The sequence below is a fragment of the Linepithema humile genome, chromosome 1 (genome assembly GCF_040581485.1).
Source record: "Linepithema humile isolate Giens D197 chromosome 1, Lhum_UNIL_v1.0, whole genome shotgun sequence".
NCBI lineage: Eukaryota > Metazoa > Arthropoda > Insecta > Hymenoptera > Formicidae > Linepithema > Linepithema humile.
Window position 1 is genome coordinate 14,539,875 of NC_090128.1, and position 5,066 is coordinate 14,544,940.

At 27.8% G+C, this 5,066-nt stretch overlaps 1 long non-coding RNA gene across 1 annotated transcript; it reads right to left on the minus strand.

The window, feature by feature from the left end:
- Nucleotides 1–473: 473 nt before the first annotated feature.
- LOC136997422 (uncharacterized) lies at nt 474–2,379 on the minus strand. The gene is made up of 2 exons (XR_010888171.1): nt 899–2,379; nt 474–819 (listed from the first exon to the last, which is right to left on the minus strand). It is a non-coding gene; the product is annotated as an uncharacterized lncRNA (long non-coding RNA).
- Nucleotides 2,380–5,066: the final 2,687 nt, after the last annotated feature.

The following is a 5,066-nucleotide window of genomic DNA, read 5'->3' on the forward strand; positions in this document are numbered from 1 at the left end:
TGTTACATCTTATCATTTTAGTAGATTTAACTTTAAATCCGAGTTTTCTAAGTATAAATTCTATAAATCTTTGTTTTTCAACATTATTGCTGAATATTTCGTCGTTATTTACATTTTGATAATCATCGAATAAATATAGATATATATTTAGTATTTGGTAAGGAGATTTTGAAAGTTTTGCATTTTCTATAAATTTTATAGAACCTTTCTTATCAAGACCAAAGTTGTTTTTCGTACCGCACTTTATCTCAACAGGCTTTTCGATCTTGTCATCATATTTGTATTTTAAATTTTTAAAGAAATCAAACATTGTAATTTTATCATCGAATGGAATTGGAATTATAGATATTAGTTTAATATCATTTTCATCGCCTATCCTATCAAGTATATCAGAAAAAGGATATGTGTACGTAGAGCCTTTATGATTAAAAATAGCAAATACATAATTTACAAATAAATTATTAACAACAAGCTACAGAGCCCAAGCTGGATTTTCGTGCTTAATTTATTAATATATTATAACAAATGTTTAGGTCAATCTAGACGTTTCGACCATCTGGTTGTGGTCATCTTCAGTAGTTAGTTATTATAAAATTCGGAACATATTAATAAACAATCGTTACTTATAAAACTAATTCGGATATTACAATCTTCTTATATTCGTTACATTTAAAAATTGTTTAGAAGGACAACACATCTTGAAAGTCATGCCTCTTCTAATAACACCAATCTTAAGATCATCAGGAAGGAAATCATGTTTTACATTAAACATACACGATGTCCTTTTTAAGATTTGAATTGTGGTTGATTGCAATTATTCTAAAACCAGCATGAACCAATGTCTACTTTTATCTTTATATTACTTGTTATTTATTAAAATTACTAAAAATATTCTTACCTCAATGCATAGCAGTACCGTCATGTTGTGTTTTCGTGTAAACTTTCTTATTTTAAAAAACTAAGAACCAAAACTATTCGGTGTAACGAGTCAGTTTGCTAAAAATGATATTGGAGGTCCGTGTCGTTTGAGTGGACATGGCAAACTAGTTGAATATAATAGAGGATATATTAGAGAACTCGTATGTGAAGGAGATTCGTGGTGGGAGAGTGAGTGATCTTTAAGCAGTAAACAAATTGAGAACTGGCAAATACAAGTTTGGCAGTAACTCAGTATCGTTCTGCTTATTGAGACTCGTTTTTTGCCGTTTTATGTGCAACATCTCGGAAATAAGCCTTTTGCTATAAGACATTTCCTTGTCTAATATTTCTACATTCTCCCAATCCATTTCATGGTTTTTTTCTAATCTATGACAAGAAATGACAGAAGGGGATCCCGTTCTTTTATTTATATCCGACTTGTGTTCTTTAATTCTAGTTTTCAATTTTCTCTTTGTTTGTCCCACATAACTAGCCTCGCAATCATGACACGTTACCTTATATACTACATCACATTGGCTCATGGATTCAATAATGTCTTTCCCTGTTTTTATAAACCTATTAAGTTTATTGTTACACGAAAAGGCTAAATGATGATTGTATTTTTTCATGTTCCGTGTGAATTTATCAAAAGTTTCTTTTATATATGGTATCGTAAAATAACCCGTTTTATCATTGCTATTTTTGTTTTTATTACAACAATTATTGCTAAATTTTTTAAGTCTTTCGTTAATACTATTAAAAATTAATTCCAATGGATAGCCGTTAATTAAAAGTAGGGAAATCATTTCCTCGATGTTCTTGTGCCAATATTGTGGGTGTGTTAACTTTACAACTCTGTCAAATAAGCCAAAGATAACACCTTTTTTGTGTGCCATGGGATGATGCGAATAAAAACTTAAATATCTGCCCGAAAAAGTAGGTTTGTGGAACAAATCAAATTTAATAAAATTGTTTTCCGATATTAGTTTAACGTTTAGGAAATTGATATGATTATTTATTCCTTTTTCCAATGTGAATTGTAATCTGCTATGCATTGAGTTGAATGTCTCCAAAACTTCGTCTAAATGATTTTCTGGAGCCGTAAATAGTATGTCGTCAACATACCTAAAATAAAACGGTAATTTGTAAGGTAGACGTTCGATTGCTGAATTTTCCAAATCTTGTAACACAAATTCTGCTATTATTGGAGAGAGAGGAGAACCTATTGGAGTGCCAAAAATTTGTTTGTAAATTACTTTATTAAAACTAAAATACGTTGAATTTAAAACTAAATTGATACCAATTAAAAATTCTTCTATTGGTATGGAATTGTACCTTCTAATCCATTCCCATCTGTTTTTTATGCTTTCTATTGCCTTTTCAACAGGAATGTTCGTAAAAAGAGAAACAACATCTAAAGAAGCAAGGCAATGATCCGATTCTAAAAAGATTTCCGAGATGTTGCACATAAAACGGCAAAAAACGAGTCTCAATAAGCAGAACGATACTGAGTTACTGCCAAACTTGTATTTGCCAGTTCTCAATTTGTTTACTGCTTAAAGATCACTCACTCTCCCACCACGAATCTCCTTCACATACGAGTTCTCTAATATATCCTCTATTATATTCAACTAGTTTGCCATGTCCACTCAAACGACACGGACCTCCAATATCATTTTTAGCAAACTGACTCGTTACACCGAATAGTTTTGGTTCTTAGTTTTTTTAAAATAAGAAAGTTTACACGAAAACACAACATGACGGTACTGCTATGCATTGAGGTAAGAATATTTTTAGTAATTTTAATAAATAACAAGTAATATAAAGATAAAAGTAGACATTGGTTCATGCTGGTTTTAGAATAATTGCAATCAACCACAATTCAAATCTTAAAAAGGACATCGTGTATGTTTAATGTAAAACATGATTTCCTTCCTGATGATCTTAAGATTGGTGTTATTAGAAGAGGCATGACTTTCAAGATGTGTTGTCCTTCTAAACAATTTTTAAATGTAACGAATATAAGAAGATTGTAATATCCGAATTAGTTTTATAAGTAACGATTGTTTATTAATATGTTCCGAATTTTATAATAACTAACTACTGAAGATGACCACAACCAGATGGTCGAAACGTCTAGATTGACCTAAACATTTGTTATAATATATTAATAAATTAAGCACGAAAATCCAGCTTGGGCTCTGTAGCTTGTTGTTAATAATTTATTTGAATAATTTGAGCCAATATTATATATTTTTAATTTATTACATAATTTACATTTTCTAAAAAATATCTAGTAAATATATCTAATTTTTTATAGTCAGAATACTTCATTGTAGTCTGATTTAAAGTTGATGCTTTTCCAATATCGTCTCCTTCTATTTCCATACTGTATAAAAATCTTAACGGATCTATATATTCAAACATTTCACTTATATTCCTATCGTCAATATTTTTATAACTTTTGTATTTAATATTTGATCTATTATTCCTAATTAAATTTATAATATCGTCATTAACATTCAAATTATTGAAATGTTTTGACAACACTTCTCTCAATAAATATTTATCATTGTCTGACGTGGTAATATTAACACAATTATTAACATCATTTTTTAAAAAATTTTCATATTCTGTATTTCCAATTTCGTTTTCGTGTTTGTTAAATATATTTTTTATGAAAAGAGAAAATAAATAAAAATCAGGATTTTCCTTTATATTATTAAATTTTGGATCAGTAATATATGACGTGATATTTTTTAAAACTTCTATGTTTACAGGTGCTAAATAATAGTTATCAGATATCATATCAAGAATAGATGTTTTCTTACTATCAAAAAAATTGAAATTCGGAATGATCTCTGGAAAAAGATCTTTTAAACATTTTCCGTCTGAATTATTTTCTCCCCAAGCAATTCTAGATATAGATTCAGGATATGTTGTTCTTACAAACTTTAAAAAATTATTTGTATTTTCATCCAACAGTGTGTAGTTATCATCATGTTTTTTGTAAGGATTTATTATAGATAAGTCTGAATTTAATTTTATTCCTCCTCCTAATTTAATTTTGTACGGAAATATATTTTTAACATAAAATGATAGTGTGTTAGATACTAAGTTAGCTAATCCTACGTCATCTTTGTTATCCTCTGGATGACAATTGTTTTCATTTAACTTTAATAACTTTTCTATTTCATCAAGTTCGTTCCTTTTATAATTATACGATAATAAATTTATTTTATCACATATAAAATCTAGTTTTATTTTTTCTAGTTTACCCATTTAGTAAAGAAAAAAATACTAAATAAATAATTTATATATCAATATGTTGGACAAAGATAGTTCTATCAATTCTGATTCTATAGATAATAAGACTTTATTGAAAGCTCATGATTTCAAAAGAGATAAAAATCCATTCAAATTGAATAAATATGATGTGGTTTACGGATCTCTTGATTATGAATATGTAAAGAATTGTATTGAAAATTCTTCAGACAATAACGAAGATCGATTAATTGGAAGAGATATGATAAGAAATTTATTTTTCAATTTTTATTTTTTATTCGGACTTGAAGAAAAGAATATCTTACGAGTCAAAGACTTATTTGATATATGTGAGATAAATACGGAACATGGTACTGAAAACAATAAGGTTCTTGATAATATAATCGATGATAGTATAACTGATGATAATATAGCCGATGATGATATAATAGATAATATAATTTTAGATTATAAAAATGAAGGAAAAGATTGTACGTTAGATTTTAGTGTATTGGAAGACATAGATGAGATAAGTAGGTTGTACGATGAAGATATAGTTGATAAAGTAATTGAAAAAAATGTTCAAATGATCGAATACAAAAATACTCCAAAGATAAAACAAAATGTCGATCCAGAAGCTTATATTAAGATTCAACGTAAGTATAAAAGCGATAAACTGAATAAATTAACAGAACTTTTAGAAAATCAAAGTATTTCTGAAGTTATAAGAAAGAAAAGAGATATTGTATATTTCTGCAAGAACAATAATCTTAATATGGAAATGTGTGATTTGGATAATCTATCAAATTCTGATATTAATAATATATACAACAAAATCTCAGAAAGCGAATCATCTGATCTTACAACCATATTAATAATAGGAT